This window comes from Puma concolor, chromosome A1, assembly GCF_028749965.1.
Source record: "Puma concolor isolate L17-30 chromosome A1, mPumCon1.1.hap2, whole genome shotgun sequence".
NCBI lineage: Eukaryota > Metazoa > Chordata > Mammalia > Carnivora > Felidae > Puma > Puma concolor.
In genome coordinates this window covers 86,204,741-86,224,015 of record NC_141667.1, presented here as the reverse complement: position 1 = coordinate 86,224,015, position 19,275 = coordinate 86,204,741, and positions in this window count along the sequence as shown.

Here is a 19,275-nt window from a genome sequence, read left to right as displayed (position 1 = left end):
CGACTTCAGCCAGGTCACGATCTCGCGGTCCGGGAGTTCGAGCCCCGCGTCAGGCTCTGGGCTGATGGCTCAGAGCCTGGAGCCTGTTTCCGATTCTGTGTCTCCCTCTCTCTCTGCCCCTCCCCCGTTCATGCTCTGTCTCTCTCTGTCCCAAAAATAAATAAACGTTGAAAAAAAAAAATTAAAAAAAAATACAATCAGAACTGTATTATTGATCTTAACTAATACCTAAGTTATTTGTAAAGTCATTTTAGTATTCTCTGCAATTGTTTCATTTTTAGCTTAATATTTACAACTCTAATTTGTTAGTGGAATTTTAACATAAAATAGCTGAGTTTTTCCTAGTAACATTTTTGATTTGTGGAATCAATCGGTGTATTTGAGTATATTCTCATTCCAAAGTTTTGGGGACAAATTATGACTGTGTGTGTGTGTGTGTGTGTGTGTGTGTGTGTGTGTGTGTACGCGCGTGTGCGCACGTGTTTGCAGTTAATAAGCTTAAATACTAGGGGGGAAAACAGTGGAAAGATCATACCACAGATAATTAATAAAAATCAATTAGTTTGTTAATGAGTACTCTGTCAGTACCCAAGGTGGCAGAAACCAGCTGGGGGAAAGAAATCAGGATCCCTGAATAGGACATTTAGAATGCCTGAGTCCTGCTGAGAATTTGAGAGGAAATAACTAGAAGAAGCACTACTTGGGTTAAAAGTAGCTAAATTTCCTCTTGAGATTGCAATTCCTCTAGCTAATAAATCTAGTAAAAAAGTGATTCACCTTTAGTATATGCCATAAAGCATTTTCTGAGGCCTTAAGTACATTGCTCACTGCCCTGTATTAAAAACAAACCCATAGTTGTAAATGTCAATGACTAGGAATATTAGAGCCCTTGCATCTTTCTTATGTTAGCAGAAAAGCTGGAAGCACCCATTACCTCTTATATGACTTTTTACATTGTATTTATATAAATGGCAAAAGTCAAACATGAGCTGACAGGGAAATACAATATTTGTCTTCCAATGGTCCTTGGATGAAAAAACAGAAAATTCTAGTAATAACAATTGACCTTCATAGAAAGTTTTTCAAACCAACTCATTGTTTCTATTGTTAATTATATTTAAGATTATTTCTTCTCTATCCTATATAATTACGGATTATTTATGGGAGGAATCCGGAAGAGGCGATCAACATAAAAACAAATTAATTACATTTGATATATCTTCCCTAATAAGTTGGGAAGAAAAAGAAAAGTATTCCACTAAGCTTAAAGTTTTTACATGTAGTTGTGTGTATATATATATATAGATTTTGTTGGAAATAGGCACAGGTTTCCAACAATTGTAATGAATTTCAATAATTGTCTTCTGGACAAAGGACAAAGTCTCAAAGATATTTTAAATATTGGTTACTCTTAAAGCAAGAGTGGCTCCAAATTTTACCTAATAACTTACTTTGAATAGGAGTTAGACTCCTAGGGGTAAAAAGAGCATTGATTTGATTTACTCAACTAGTTAGCTTTCGTAGATAACATGTTGCCCATGTTCCCTTAATTACTAGCAAAATTCCTTTGTAGTGAAATGAGAGAGATTACACATTGGTAGGAGGCAAAATGGACTGAATCCAGACAAAGAAATGACTTACCTGACCTAAGACTGTTTTTAGTTAACAAAATCATTTATCCCTCAAATACATGTTGCTACAGTTCTCTCTATAATATGCACAACTCTGTGCTTGAAAATCACATTTGTACAATGAGCAAAAGTGGCACCCACACTCATTGAAGTAAATCAAGTTACAGTTTTCTTCTTAGTGCTCTCTTAATATCAAGATATTTCTTCTTTTTGCTCTAGTACATTTTTAATTTCCTAGGAGGCAACAGTAATAGTCTCAGTTCCATGACCTTACATTTCTTGTAATGTGTGGGACTTTTCAAATGTTCTGGCTTCTGGGTACATATAAAATACAATTAGGCTTTATTTCAAAATATGTTGAAAAATGAACACCTTGATATTCATTTTAGGAATATAGATATTCACACACAAGAATTCATCTGTGAATATGTGAATTTTTAGAGCACAAAAGTTGTTGAATCTTTTGTTTTCCATTTAACCTTTGCTATTCAGTCAATAAATTAAATAACACCGTTCATACCCATTAACGAGTTGTATAATTTTTTTTGTTGAACTGAACAGAAGCAATTTTGTTTTGAGGCCACTTCTGAGTTCTCTGAAGTCATGTGAACCTGAAGAGACAAACTGGCTATGTATGTGGGATGATGGGGGTCACCATCTAACCTTGTTCAGAGGTGCACCGCCCCATGAAAAACTGACAAAGATACCTCTAACTTATCCCCAGAATTAAAATTTAATACAGAAAATTAAAATTGATAGCTTCTGGAATGCATTTCAACTTTAGCCCCTAAATGCCAGAAATTTTGACATGGGCCATATCTGATTTTACACCTTATTTTTAAAAATGAGTAAAGTGAGGTCCTAAGTTAATTACTGGGAGATGTACAATTTAACCAATAGGTTCTGACATTGGAATGTTGATGTTTAAATGTGTGCTCTATTTACAGGATACTTGGACAAACTTAAAACTCTGTATTTTTGTCTCATTCATCTGAAAATAATGACTATCTCAGAGGGTTGTTGTGATGATTAAGACAAGTTATTTTAAAGATCTTGGAACAATACATAGTACATAGTGAGTGCTATATAAGTGTTGGCAAAATAAATCATTTAATCATGTTAATGTTCTCACAACATACAGATCTTTCCTTTTGAAAGACTTCCAATCCCTGAAGCTGATATATGTAAACATTTATTCCTTCACTCGATGTTAGATGCTGCATTGTTAATTGAGCAAATTATGGAATTTTTGTTTCGAACACTTTATGGACTTCAGCACTTGGCAGGATTAATGTTAGTCAAAGGAAGTTACTAAAAAAAACTATTTGCCCTAAGAAGTCATACTGGGTTTGAAGAGATAAAAACACACATGAACAAGTACAATGCAATGTGATTGGTACTGTGAAATTCATGCTTCTAATATACAATGTGATTGGTGTTGGAAAAGCTGTGAATTTTGACTTGAAGGAAAATATCACAAAGGATTTTCAGTAGTGCTTGAAGTATGTTGTATGGAAACCAATTTGAAAATAAATTTCATATTAAAAAATAGCTATAAGAGAAAAGAAATACTTAGAGTGAATAGAAAGTGCAAACAAACGATGGGTGAGATGTCAGCTTGGTGCGCTCTGCTCTCCTACTTGATCACTCAGGGGTTGGGTTAAAGAAGCAGCCCAGTGTGAGACATTTGCACTCTCCTGCAAAAAGAAAGAGCAAGAAGATGAGCCAAACCACTCTGAGCGATCACAGTCAAAACTTCTCTTTAAATGTGGGATGTGTAACACTTCCACATGTGTTACCAAAGGAGGTCATATGGTCAAGCCTAAAATTGATGAGGTAGGCATCAATATTTAAGAGTACTACATACTTCGTAAGAGAACTAGGTCTTTTAAGAATAAGCAGGTGTTATAATCTCCCTGTGGGGAGAAAGGCAGTGAGCAACCAGGAATGATGTAAAGTACTACAAATTTTTAGGGAATTACAGAACATCATAGTCAGAGTACAGACTATAAATTGTGTTGAACAGGAAGAGTGAAAATAAGAATGATAAATGCTGCCAGATTGTGGGATATGTCCTGTATCTTGGTAAAAATTTTTTTACTTACCCATGATCAGAAATTGACTTTTAGAAATAACCTGGTTTAAGAGTGGGGGAAGGCCTGTACAAGGTGAAAATGGAGGCATGGAGTCTACTTAAGGACTGAGAGAAAGTGGTTGTGGGAAGAAGCTTACAAAATAAATTCAGAGTATTTGGAAAAAGCAGAAATGACAGACCCAGGATAGTTGTGGAAGGTGAAGAGTAACAATTTTGAAAGAAAAACATAAAATTACAAGAATTCCAGCCTGGACAGTTAAATAATGAGATTGAATGAGCCAAGAAATAAGGGGGAAAAAATCAGTCATTATTGGCGTAGAAGAGGAGTGGGATTATTCTGTCAAGGTCAGGGTGTAGATAAGATGAAGGAGGGCTTCAGAGAATGGAACTTCTGAGCTCACTTCACGAAAAATGGAGTGGCTGCAGTGAAGGATGTTCCTGGCAAAGGGAACAATGTATGGCAAAGCAGATGACATTAAAGCATGCCGTGTTCAGAAATGTCAAGATAGTTATGACCACACAAATGATACTTGAAATCAAAGAAAATCATGAAGTACTGAAATACAGAGTCTCAGTGCTTGTCCATTCTTTCTCTGTCTTTAATCTCAGACTGTAAGAGTACATGCAAAGTGAGAATGACCTAATTGGGTAAAAAGAACAAGGTATAAAAACTCCTTACTGATGGGTTAAACTCAAGGTTAAAGGCCAACTGGAAATCAAGATTATTTCATAAAATGAATTATGAAAATGAAAAGTGTTGAGAAGGAAATAAATTTGAAACCAATATTTCTAATGTTTGAACATAAATCTCTGGTATTGACCTTACTTTTGCTTGAGAATTTTTTTTTTTTTTTTTTTTAGAATCAGAGAAACTGTCACACATAGAAATTGGTATCAACAATTACTGCTGGGTCTCTGTCTTAAGTTAGCCTTCATGATTATGTGGACCATTTCAATGTTCAGTGTAGTTGATGTAACCAGAGTCAATATTAATACTGCAAAAATCATATGCCATGCTCATATAATGCTAACATAAGAAACTTAATAAAATTTTAAAAAGTAAAATTACTATTTTATTTTTTTTTTTTTTCAACGTTTATTTGTTTTTGGGATAGAGAGAGACAGAGCATGAACGGGGGAGGGGCAGAGAGAGAGGGAGACACAGAATGGGAAACAGGCTCCAGGCTCTGAGCCATCAGCCCAGAGCCTGACGCGGGGCTCGAACTCACGGACCGCGAGATCGTGACCTGGCTGAAGTCGGACGCTTAACCGACTGCGCCACCCAGGCGCCCCTAAAATTACTATTTTAAAACGAGGGCAGCTAGCTAATTGGGGTGGAAATGGGCAAGTCAGGAAAATCGTAATGGATTTACAATAATCCAGAGTTAGATTCTCCCCTTAATACTTCCAGAAATCCATTTGGAAAAATCAGTAACTTTTTGCATTGTAACTCAAGTTTGGTTGGGAGAAACTAAACTCCTAAAACACTAAATGATGAACAATAGTATTCACTTACTCACTTAGAAAATACTAGTTATTTATAAATTTTCTTCCATGTAGTTGTCCACAAAAAGGAACATCTTCTGAGAGAATACTGTGTGCTTTGCATCAACATGAGGGAAATACGTGACTTTGAATTTCTATCAAACTAAGTGAACTGGACAAAATATCATTCTGTAGTCTGAAGACAATTTCATCTGTGTACCAACTATTGATTGAATTACTGAGCCCCTTTCCTGCTATAGTGACTCAGGAGTTAAAGGGATGGGAAAAGAAACCTTAAAACAGTGTTTCTGATTCTTAAGAAGGAATTTTGGAAACACTGGCAAAATGAACGAGCTGCTAATCCTTAATTCTCCTTTTCTAATATGGTCCGTGAAGATTTCACTACTGTTAGCAGCTCGTTAAAGTTAGGTGAATTGTGGCTCATTCCCGAGAACACTTCTCAGATGCTTAGTGTATCCAAGAAGTAAGTATAACTCTTCGTTGAAAGAAACTTGGACTCTGTGTAGTACCAGGTTTATGGACCATGCACCGCTGTATTTTTTTGGTCTCCTTTGTTTTGGGTACTGACAGGCTAAACTTTAAAGGTTAATTTTGGGGGCGCCTGGGTGGCGCAGTCGGTTAAGCGTCCGACTTCAGCCAGGTCACGATCTCGCGGCCCGTGGGTTCGAGCCCCGCATCGGGCTCTGGGCTGATGGCTCAGAGCCTGGAGCCTGTTTCCGATTCTGTGTCTCCCTCTCTCTCTGCCCCTCCCCCGTTCATGCTCTGTCTCTCTCTGTCCCAAAAATAAATGTTGAAAAAAAAAATTAAAAAAATAAATAAATAAATAAAGGTTAATTTTGTCTGATCTGTGTTTAAGTACAGGCTATATTTCATTATAGCTTCCAATTAATACTGCATATCTAAAACTCTTGCCAATGGATAGATTTCAAAATTCAGAATAATTCAGGTAAAAAAAACCACATAGGCTATATATACATCACAGACTGAGTGTGGTGGGAGCTCTACTGCATAATAATTACAAAAAAAGTAAGTGGGTAAGATGTGTATGTATGTACCCTTCTATTGTTTGTTCAGGTTAAGTTTTTACCAGGGGAGTCTGCTGTGTCAAACTTGAGGAAGATGATCTTACATACGTTGAGTCTCATTTGTTGGTAGGTTTGTTGGTTTGGTTTTGACTTTGGGTAACAGCTGGGCAATTGAGATTGTAGCTTTTTTTCACTTAGTCATTAACCAAGTATTTGAGACCCTATTCCTACTTTGTACCAGATATTATGACTATATGTGAAGATTATGGTCACAAGCTTCTTTTTAATACGGACAGTATGTGTGTTTTTCTAAGTTGAAGACCTATCGCCGTAGTATGTGGGAAAATACAGCTATGTCTCATTTGGGATGTCCATTTTGTGGTATGTCTTCACAAGTTTGATCATGATTAATGGGCTGAGACTTTTCCTGGAGATTTTTACCTTACTTTCAAAGAGGCTGGGGAAGCCCAAGGGCCCTATCTCCTGTACCAATAACAAGAACAGTAGCAAGTTTTGCTGTAATTGATTATGAATGTCTCCAGCTCCTGGCAAAGTAGAAGAACAGCATGTCCATATCCTTGTGAGGATAGAGCAGAAATTAAAATGAAAACAGGACATGGCAAAGGTAAAGTGAAAGATTTTGCTATTAGGCTAGTGCTTTGATCATAAAGATTCAAATGTATGTATCACCCTACATCTGTGAGAATGCATTAAAAGGTTAATGAAGTTTGGTACCTTTTTTTGGAGTTAGAACTAACTTGGCAGTTCAGCAAATAGGAAGAATTTTTTGTACTGTGGACTGTCTTAGGAAATTGCCGGGGGTGGGGTGGATGAGATGCCTTTACGATTTATTTCAGAACATAAAGTACCTTAAAACCGCTCTACACAATTGGAGGGCTGTTTCAAAGGAACTAGGCAGAGCTAATCCTGTTTAAAAAGAAATTGGGAAGGCTTGAGAAAATCCCTAATAGGAGAAATCAGGACACTATGGTAGTATGATTTATATACAATTGATAGACCTTTGAATGAAATAGACACCATTTTAATGATTTCAGAAAGACAACTGCTTCACGGCAGTCTGAGGCATAAGGCTCCCACCATAAGACTGCATATAATAGTGATACTGCCATGGGTTAAATGAGCAGAGCTTGAAGTATTATTTTTTTTAAAAATTGAAAGGTTGTGGCAGTAATAAAAAGGTTGAATGGTAATGCCTCTAATTGAACAGTAAGGCCTCTTCCCTATTAAGTCACTCTTTCATCTGTCTTTTTAATTATTTCATTATCATTTTGTACTGCAGTTCACAATGAAATGACCATTTGTGTTTAAGTGAAAGCTAATTATTAGGACTGAATTATTGTGCAGTTTATTGATCCCAATGGTGGATTAAGGGCTTTAAGTTCGTCTAGACAGAATAGTTAGCAAAATGACAAAAGGAAACATATAAGACCCTTGGGAAGAATCCCTATGCTCCATAAGCAATTAATGCCTGCCAGGTAATGGAATTTAAGTTTATACTAAATCCAGCAGAGCTTTGACATTTCAACTGCCTTATAAACACATTAGTCTAATGAATTAAGACTTATGAATTGTGTTTAGACACAAGGAGGAATAGTAAGTCCAGGATATTTTTAGCTATCCATTGATTGAATGAAAAATAGATCATTTTCTCTCTGAATTTGATGAAAAATGGAATGTATTCTTTTTTGTGTTTATCTCTGTTCATTCTGTTCTCTGTTGATGGATGTGTATTAACAATTTCCATTTGCCGGAGAACACTAATCTCCCTTATGGATGTGAAAAGTATGCAGTGATAAACCAAGAAAAGAAAAAAATATACATATACAGCTCCAGTACTGCTGAGTAAGAAGCCACACAGCCCATTCATCTCAATCCAGTGCTGGACATTTTTTAAAGCCATCTGTCATTATGGTGATGAGCAAGCCCCAGTCTGAGCTAATGATGGAACCCATTACTGTTATTTATAAGAGCATATCCTTGGGTGGACTTGGAGATCTTAGTCAATCCTTCAGTTACATGACTTTTCCTGAAGTGCTATGTTCAAAGCTCTATTGACAACATGGCATAAATAAAAGTTTTGGGAAAATCGCTAAAGCTCTTCTGATAGTAATAAAGCTTTTGACAACAACTCCAGGATATAATTAGAAAGCAATTAAGATCAAGGTGGTATTACAGAGTGACAAAATTAGAGTATTTTTCTTTCCCATCTTCATTTTAAGCCTTCCCCCTCCACCAAAATCTATTTGAGGGTACCAACCATGATTATTTAAGACTCAAATAACAGATAATTAAGTTGTGTAACACAAATTGGGTACATTTTACTTGTCCAGACTTTTCTGGTTGAAGTCTTTTCTCAGTAGGAATATCTTGAACATGTTAAGAAGAGTCTTGTGTGTGCCTTAAAAATACAAATACATATATCATGTCACGGACTATTCAGTGAAGAGGCATCCATACTAGATAGCCAGAGGCACAGTTTAAATATTAAAGTACATTTATACAGAATATATTTTAGTTGCTCATCATGTAAGTTTGAATTAAATTGAAGGCATTCATATGCACAAGATAAAATCTATTTAGCAATTGCAAAAATGTTTGCTCCATTATATTTATGCACAATTTTATTGCTTGCATTTGACAGTGGCAAAGTAGCTAGTTTAATAAGCAAACATAAGTTTTTATAGCAATGGTTATGGACTTTTATGGTATTTAAACTAGATTAATCAGTGAAGTATGATAAAGTTGAAGGATTAAACAGACTGTGTGCACTTAAATATAAAACACTAATGGGGAAATCTTGCACGAGGCAATATTTGTTATTATGAAAATATAATAAAAGGATAATTGGTGGGGTTCTTTCTAGGAAAAAGATGGGTTTTCTCAGCTTAAGAAGTCAAATTAATGCCTAGGGAAATAGGGCATCCTTCTTATATGTAGACACTGTGCCACCTACATGAGAGTCATTTGATTTTTAAACCCTAAAATAAAACTTATGCCTTACATTATGCCACTATACAACTGAATTAAAAAATGTGATCCTAGAGAAAAAGCTTCGGAGCATTTTGCTAATTTTATCTTTGTGAAATTTCATGTCTGCCCCTGGATATACATAGTCAAATGTTGATTTACGATACATTTGCAATATTGGAAGACTTTGTGTCCTCTTTAGGTGGAAAAAATACTTGGAATGAACAAGGTTAGAAACTATTTTTTCAGATGTTTGAAGTTTGAATACCTCAAATTTATTGGTAGGGGTTCGGAGTAAACACTTAAATAGTATTAATTGACTTAAAAATTTTCTAACTTAAGTTGTAGCTTAACTCATGTTCTTTTTTTTTTTTTTTTTTTTAAATTTTTTTTTAACGTTTATTTATTTTTGAGATAGAGAGAGACAGAGCATGAACAGGGGAGGGTCAGAGAGAGAGGGAGACACAGAATCTGAAACAGGCTCCAGGCTCTGAGCGGTCAGCACAGAGCCTGACGCGGGGCTCGAACTCACGGACCGCGAGATCATGACCTGAGCCGAAGTCGGACGCTCAACCGACTGAGCCACCCAGGCGCCCCTTAACTCATGTTCTTAACAGTTGAAAATAACAAATACTTATTACCTCATAGTTTGTGTGGATCAGAAATCCAGGAAGAGCTTAGCTGGGTTTCTCTGGACAAGGAGGTCCTTGAAGTTGTTTTTAAGCTGCCAGAAGGGTTAGAGTCTGACCTAAAGCCTTGTTGTCTTTTTTTTTTTTTATGTTTATTTATTTTTGAAGGAGAGAGAGACAGAGTGTGAGCTGAGGAGGGGCAGAGAGAGAGGGAGACACAGAATCTGAAGCAGGCTCCAGGCTCTGGACTGTCAGCACAGAGCCCTACACGGGGCTTGAACTCACAAGCAGTTAGATGATGACCAGAGCCGAAGTCAGTCGTCCGACCGACTGAGCCACCCAGGTGCCCCAACCTTGTCTTTTTCTGAACTCATGTGGCTATTCTCAAAGTCCACTTTGTTGGTGGCTATTGACCACGGAATTGCCTCAGTTCTTTGCTACATGGGCCTCTCCACAAGGCAGCTCACAACATGACAGTTGCCTTCAGACTATAAAAACAAGACAGAGTGACCCCCAGATGGAAGCCACAGTCTTTTTAGAACCTAATATAAACTCATGTTTCATTATTTCTTCTATTATCTTTGGTTAGAAGTGAGGGGATACGTCCAATACTCTCAGGGGAGAGGATCAATGAGGTATGCACACCAGGAGGAGGGGATCATCGTGGTGTCTCTTAAAGACTGCCTAAAATTAAAGCTAATGGCCTAGCCAAAGACACAGGCAACTGTTAAAGTAGAACGCTGTGTCACGATAAACGTGTGTACAGAGTGCATTCACAGGAAGCCTATCTTGACAGACTGAGTGTTAGAGGTACTTTCAAGTGCAAAAGATGTTCACAAAGAATTTAGACTGATTAGCAGCCAGCAGCATATGTGGAAGTGGCAGAAACGTGAATGTCAGGTAGAGGGGTATGTAAGAAGGCTTGCAAGTAAATGACAGGTTGATGGCTGCAGCTAGAACACAGCCTCAAATAAGAGGAAGGGTGGGAAATTAGGCTTATATAGGTAGGTTGCAGCCAAGAACATTGTATGTTAAACTTGGGGTTTGAAATTTGTCCTTAAGTCAGGGAACGCATTTATAATCATAAGCATGATCAGTTTCGTCTTTGACCACTATGGCAATCATTTAAGAATAGATTCAAGATAAAAGGACTGGTTAGGTGACTTTGTGAGACAAAAACTTGAACACAGGGTCAGTAATAGAATGCAGAGAATGACATGAAACTATAGTTAGTAGGTAGGTAAAGAAGAGCTACAGTGGGAATTGGATATGAGGCAATAAAAAGGAAATCAATAAGGTACATGTGGAATAAACCACAGTGAATAATGTGCTATGTTTAGAGAAAGGGCTTGAGTTTTTGCGAAAAGGAAGCAAAAGTGTTGTTACTTGAGGTGGTGGTTAGTTAATACAGCTACACTAACTTAAGGCTTGGACATATAAGCAAAGAAGCCTGAGTATTACAAAAAGGCATGGAAGGGCACTGGCACAATAAATGAAATTTGATTAGAAATAAGGCTGTATTATAGGTTATCAGATGATGCGTAAATTGGTATGATATATACTCCTATTCCAAGAAATCGTGCAGTAAGGAGATGAATTCTGTGTTATTCACACACACTCATTTTCATCCCTTTGGTCTTGGAAGAATTACATCAACTTTCATAATATGGATATGAGAAAATGTGTAAGAATGAGATAGGGCACCCAATGGTGACAACACTGATGAGAAGATTCGAACACACGTAAATAAGCCTTGGAACTAGAGATACTGCTGTTCACCCACCACTTACTGAGGTTCTCCAAATCCAAAAATAATGAATGATACAAATTTCCAGACAATTAATTCATGATTTCAGTGTACCTGTCAAGTATTTCTTGATTATAAGTGATGCCTGTAATGGAGTGAAAGCAAAGTGGTACTATGTTGTCAGGGAAGGATAATAACAAAATTGATCTCAAAGCTTAATGTCTTTATATGAACCAGAATGGTATCCATTGTTTTGTACACTTCGCAGGGTATTGGGGCACTTTACAAAGATAGTCTATGAAATAATGCAGTATATGAACATCAAAGAAAAATGAATTATATTTCTATAGAAAATACAGTAAGTACTTGCCCTGTATCAAACCAGAAATGCTAAGCCTTTGGTTCTGAGGTATATTACATCATGGAATCAGCTTTTTAAAATGCATGTAAAAATGATGGGTACGTCAAGAAGCTCAGCTGAACAATGAACCTAGTAGTTGTCTGGAAACTGACATTGAATTCCTAAGGTCTTTAATCATAGCATAAATAAAAAAATGTGTGTATATATACCATTAAACATTGATGTTTTATCTTTAAGAAAAACCACGATGCCTTCTAAAACATTTAATCAAATGAATGGCAAGCATATATGGTCATATATTTTATATTCTTGCATGAAAATAAGGAAAAGTTAATGTAAATTATAGAGGTTAATCCAGGACTAAAATTAGACATCATGAGTTTGATTCTTGGTTTCACTGCTTCGTAACTAGATGATTTTTGGAAAGTAACTTCCTTAAGACTTAGACATTGGCAAAATAGGATTAACAATGGTATGTATTTCAAAGGACACGGTATAGCTTAAATGAGTAATGTATTGAAAACCGTGAAAACAATGACTAGAGATTAAATGCACTTACTACATTTCAGTTATTGTATAATGAACTTTGTTTTCAAATAATGCTTAGTTTTTTACTTTCTGTTTTTGTTTTTTTGCTTTATAACAGAAAGCTTAGGATTATTATTAAAGAACATTTACATGAGAAACTATAATGTGCTTTAAATAAAATTAATGCTCTAATTTGTCAGAGCACATAATAGCTATTCATATTACCTGCTTTTATTTATTAAATCAATATTGGGTGCCTGCTATCTTCTAAACGACGAGGTAAAACATTAGGGCTACAGTCATGAGCAAAACCATACATAATCCCTGCCCTCATGAAGTTTATAGCCTATCAGAAGATAAAGCTGCTAAGAACCCAAAAGCTGCAAAACTGAAACTGTGACCTGCTGGTTATGGAATTTGCTGCACTCAGATTAAGAAAACAATATTACACAATGTTAAGTGTCAGTATGCCTTTGATTTTGGTAATGGTACTAGCAAATTTTATAAATAGGCATCTTTATTTGAGTATATACTGAAATAAAACGATAGGTAAAACATCTAGCCTAGGGATTGGAAAATCAGAAACAAATGTTGGTCCTATTGATGGATAATTATATCTATATTATATTTATAATTTATAATTATATCTATATTTATCTATATAGGTATTAGTTAAAAGGAAATCATCAGTTGGGCCATATTCAGTTTTAATCCCAGTATGACACTTAATACCCCCAAAAGTGAGTGTTGGCTACCATTTTTACGATTAGATACATACTCCAAGTAACATTACTATTCACTGAGATGTTATGCTTAAGTGAAATATGGTTGACTTTTAATTTTGATACATCTCTTGTATAACATACTTCATTAGCATGAAAATTAATAGCTAAGTGTCTTCAAATATTGAGATTGTACACCCTCAAAACTTAGTCTAAATTTCATCTACTTGAATTTAATCAGCTTGTATTAAACACTAACTCTGTTCACAGAATTATGTGGAGAATTTAAAAGAACACCATAATCGGGTAGCATTTTTAGAATATAAGTATAGAAGTGCTTGGATGACTAAACATTAGTTACTAATAGTAGTACAGTCAATTTTTAAAGACATTTTGCTACATCGATTTAGCAATTTGTATTAACTATAAACGTACACATCTGAGAATGAAAATCTATTAAAGTGATTATTATTCCTACTTGGATTTGCTAATTAGCCTTATTGAAATCAGCTTTTTTCTTAAAATAGTAAAAAAAAAAATGACTCAATTGATTAATGTATACTGATAGCTTAATTCTTAAAAAGATAGCCTTGAGTAAATGCAATAGTTAATAAAATCTAAGAAAATTAAACTATGTTATTTTATGGATTCTAAAGGAGAAATTAAAAACCTGAAAAATGGACACTTGGTCAGCGCACTTGAGACAATTTTAGGTAAAAGATACTTTATAGGAATGCTTATTTAATGATTTCGGGGTCTCCAATAGTCTGTTAAAATATTCAAACGTTTCCATGATCTGCTTTGGTCATTTTCATTCCTGAATTTCTACGAAGGTGGTCACTCCAGGTGTCCTCTGTAGGTCAGTTGAGGTATTAATCCTTGGTAAGGTCTTACTGGGTAATTCGTTAGCCCTTCTTGGAAGGGCTAATTTCTTATTCACAGCATGATCACATATTTGTTAACATACTCTAAAAGTGTTGTCTGTCTTACTACACTTTGAGTTTATTTGGAATTGGTATTTGAGTAAAATACTTGGAAGATGCAGGCTTAGACACACTAGAAAATCAAATATTTAGAACTTGAAGTATGCATTTGGGCATAGGTTGGAAGAAAAGTGGGCTACACCATACTTGGGAAGTTTATTTGATTAAACATTATCAGCTAAATGGGATTTTTCAGTCCCTAGTGAGCTTTGACCTATACAATGAATTTCAGAAGAAATGGAATGTGGGATTTTGGCCATTTAGAAAATTTATTTATTGATTAGATATTTATGATACTGTCTCTGATCACCTAAAAGATAATTGGCACTAGTTCTCTCTCTTGTGCTGAGAATCTACTTCCTAATATGGGAAATAGATATACCAAACATTTGGAGGAAATGCTTTTGAATGTGTGTGATTTGAATACCTTAATTTTGGCTGTTCTGAATGGAAAAGAATGCTCCAGGTTTCCTCCAAGAGCTTTAGAATTATTAAACAGTTAAGTCTGTTGAGAGAGATTGCATGGTAAACTGTTGGGTTTTTTTCTTTATTTTTTAAAAATTTACATTCAAGTTAGTTAGCATATAGTGTAACGATGACTTCAGGAGTAGATTCTTTAATGCCCCTTAACCATTTAGCCCATCCCCTCTCCAACAACCCCTCCAGTAATGCTCTGTTCTCCATATTTAAAAGTCTCTTACGTTTTGTCCCCATTCCTGTTTTTATGTTATTTTAGCTCCCCTTCCCCTATGTTCATATGGCTTCACTCATATGAGGACTTTAAGATACAAAACAGATGCGGCATTGGAACATTGAAAAAAATCAATATTTCTATGTGACAAATATACAATACATAAATGTATACATTTATGAAATGTATGCAAACATACACGTTACATATTTAATTATTTTGGATAGTTTATTTTCTACCTACATGATCAATGCTGAAGTAGTAGTCTCCCGATCCTGAAATCAGCTGTTTATTTCACTGCCTATCAAAAGCATCTTCGCGGGGCACCTGAGTGGCTCAGTTGGTTGAGTGTCTGACTTCAGCTCAGGTCATAATCTCATGGTTCCTGGGGTCTAGCCCTGCATCCATCTCTGTGCTGACAGCTCAGAGCCTGGAGCCTGGTTCAGTTTCTGTGACTCTGTCTCTCTCTGCCCCTCCCCTGCTCACAATCTCTCTGTCTCTCTTTCTCTCAAAGATAAATAAACAATAAAAGAATTTTTTTTTTTAAAAAGCATCTTTGCTATTAACATCACAGGTCTTTGTCTACTCTATAACACCTTTTTAGGTTAGACTTTGTAAATTTTTGAAGTTTGAGTATTCATCTCTTGAAATCATTTTGGGGGGTTTTATTTTTTATATTTCTCTATTTCCTTCAGAACGTCCTAACTTATTAGCGGGACTTACTGCTAATATGCTATTTTAATACCATAAATCTACTGTATGATTATTTTTTTTAGCTTTTTATTGTTTTTGTATATCTCATTTGCTTCTGATAAAAAAAATTCATTGGTTTATATTCATTTTCATTGCTTGGTTTTACAAACAAAAAAAAAAACAGAGTTAGTGATTATTTTCTTTAGTGTGATAGTTTTTTTCTCTTTAAACTTTGTTTTCCATAGAATCCACTACCGGTTTTCTCATATGTAGAATAGAATTATGTTCATTTATTTTGGCTCTTTCATATTATGAATTGGTTCCTTACTTTGTATTTAACTGAATACTTTCCAGTGTCTATGATGCTCAGGAAAATGTTTCACTGACTTAGCTATGGGCTTAAAGATTACTAGGAGATAACTTCTACAGTGATGGATAGGTTGTTCAGATGTTTTGGTTTATTGGAAATTTCATTATTAAAATAGGACCTCATTTCTAGAATTTCTTGAGGGTTTTTCTCGTATATTATTTTACTTATTTTTTATTTTTTTAAGTGATTGAATGTTGTGGGGTTTTGGTTTTTTTTTTTTTTTTGACAGAGAGAGAGTGCATGCACACGTGCACAAGTGGGGGAGGGACAGAGAGAGAGGGCCCAAAATCTGAAGCAGACTCCAGGCTCTAAGCTGTCAGTACAGAGCCCAATGCAGGGCTTGAACTTGGAAATAGCGAGATCATGACCTGAGCTGAAGTCAGATGCTTAACTGACTGAGCCACTGACACATCCCTCTTAATATTTTATTATGTATTTGGTTATATATGTACATATGATAAAAAAGGCATTTGTAGATTGAAGAGAGAATTTTTTTTGTTATCAGTTAGTTTGAAGTCTCAAACTATGTATTTCCTTTTTTTATAAATTTTTTTTAACGTGGATTTATTTTTCAGACCGAGGGAGAGAGACAGAGTGAGAGTGGGGCGGGGGGGGGGGGGTGGGTGCGTTCAGAGAGACAGGGAGACAAAGAAACTGAAGCAGGCTCCCGGATCTGAGCTATCAGTACAGAGCCCAACATGGGGCTCAAACCCAGGAACCGAGAGATCATGACCTGAGCCAAAGTTGGATGCTTAACCAACTGAGCCATCCAGGCAGCCCTCAACCTATGTATTTCTATATTCATATCTTTCTGGGCTACCAAAGACTGAAAGAAGTCTGTTAATCTTAGGTGATGTGGGTTTCCTCATGAATTTTCCTTATATATTTAAAAATTATGTGTTATTAATAAATTCATATGTATTTTTAATAATTTCTTTGTCTCTTACATTTTGTCAATTTTGATAGATAGCAAAGCATTACAAAAATGTCGAATTCAATGTGATTAGATTGTGTAATTTTCATTCATTATGGTAAATGATAAATACAGATTTCTATATTTTACTATTATGCTTATTAGAAATAAACGTACTGTGCGCCAACTATTATACTGCCATCTTAGTGAAGCCTTTTCATGATGAATGTAAATACTATTCATTTAGAGATGAGGATTTTAGGATACAATTAAATGACCAAGTACTTGGCTAGTAAGCACTAGATGAGGATCATTCTGTTGGATTCTTACTTAAACTCCTTTTGCTACATTGGCAGTATTTGATTCTCCAAAGACTAACCAATTATTCTTTTTCATTACTCAACACCTTTATTCTCTTAAATGTTCTTAAAACTATATTTCTCAAATATTTAAAATCATTAACTAGGGCTCATCTAACATACTAACACATGCTTTTGATTTGGAATACAGAGAAAAAGCCAACTATATGCTGAATGTGAGTTTCAGACAGAATAAAGATAAATGAGCAAACATATCAAAGAAAATAGTACAAGATAGGAAGGCAAGGTTTATGGCCAAAAGACCTCAATATAAGACAGGAGGCCCTCAAACTCCTCCAGGAGGAAGCAGGCAAAAACCTCTTAGATGTTGGCTGCAGCAACGTCTTACTCAACATGTCTGCAGAGGCAAGGGAAACAAAAGCAAAAATGAACTACTGGAACCTCATAAAAATCAAAAGCTCTGAACAGCAAAGGAAACAATCAGCAAACCTAAAAGACAACCAACAGGATGGGAGAAGATATTTGCAAGTAACATATCAGATAAAGGGTTAGTATCCAAAATCTATAAAGAACTTCTCAAACTCAACACCCAAAAACCAAATAATCCAGTGAAGAAATGGACAAAAGACATGAATAGACATTTCTCCAAAGAAGACATCCAGATGGCCAACCGAAACATGAAAAAATGCTCAACATCACTCATCATCAGGGAAACACAAATCAAAACCACAATGAAATACCACCTCACACCTGTTAGATGGCTAACATTAATAACTCAGGCAACAACAGATGTTGTGAGGATGTTGAGAAGGAAGAACTCTTTTGCATTGTTGGTGGGAATGCAAACTGGTGCAGCCCCTCTGGAAAACAGTATGGAGGTTCCTCAAAAAAAAGAACTAACCTATGACCCAGCAATGGCACTACCAGGTATTTATCCAAGGGTTACAGGTATGCTGTTTAGAAGGGACACATGCACCCCAATGTTTATAGCAGCACTATCAACAATGGCCAAAATATGGAAAGAGCCCAAATATTCATCGATGGATGAATAGATAAAGAAGATGTGGTATATAATTACAATGGAGTATTAGTGGGCAATCAAAAAGAATTAAATCTTGCCATTTGCAACTATGTGGGTGGAACTGGAGGGTATTACACTAAGCAAAGTTAGAGAAAGACAAAAATCATGACTTCACTCATATGAGGACTTTAAGATACAGAACAGATGAATATAGGGGAAGGGAAGCAAAAATATAAGAACAGGGAGGGGGACAAAACATAAGAGATTCTTCAATAGGGAGAACAAACAGGTGTTACTGGAGGGGTTGCAGAAGGAGGATGGGCTAAATGGGTAAGGGGCATTAAGGAATCTACTCCAGAAGAAAAAAAAAATGACATTTAAAACAATTGTGGACATTTGTACATCAAGAAATACGGTAGCAATCTACATGAAGCAAAAACTTTAGAAGATACCAAAAAAAGAATACAAACACAACAAAACACAACTGTGAGGCAATTCAGTCATGGAAATGTCTAGAGACCAAAATAAGAGTATAGAAAACCTAAGCGTAAGGAATTAAAAAAAAAAAAAGTAAATATTGACTTTTTCACTGAAAATACACATAGAATTAAAAAAAAATAATAAGCATGAGTAAGGTTAACAGCAGCTATCTTCACAGAAACTTGGCAAGCCAGAAGTGACTGGTATAATATATTCAGTGTACTAAGGGGATTAATATGCAGCCAACAATACAGCAAGTCTGTCATACAGAATAGGAGAGATAGAGTTTCCCAGACAGACAAAAACTAAAGGAGTTCATGGCCACTAACCTACACCTGCAAGAATTTTAAAGGGTACTCTTCTTGGGGAAGACAGACCAAAGACAACAAAGAGTGGAAAGGAACACAGAAAATCTCCAGAATTTCTGGAGGTAAAACAATGGCATTAAATCATAAATGTCAATAATCATTCTGAAGGTAACCAAAGTAAATGCTCCAATTAAAAGTTATGGGTCTTGTGGTTTTTTTCCATTGTTATATCCTGCCTAAAAGAGACTTACTTTAGACCCAAAG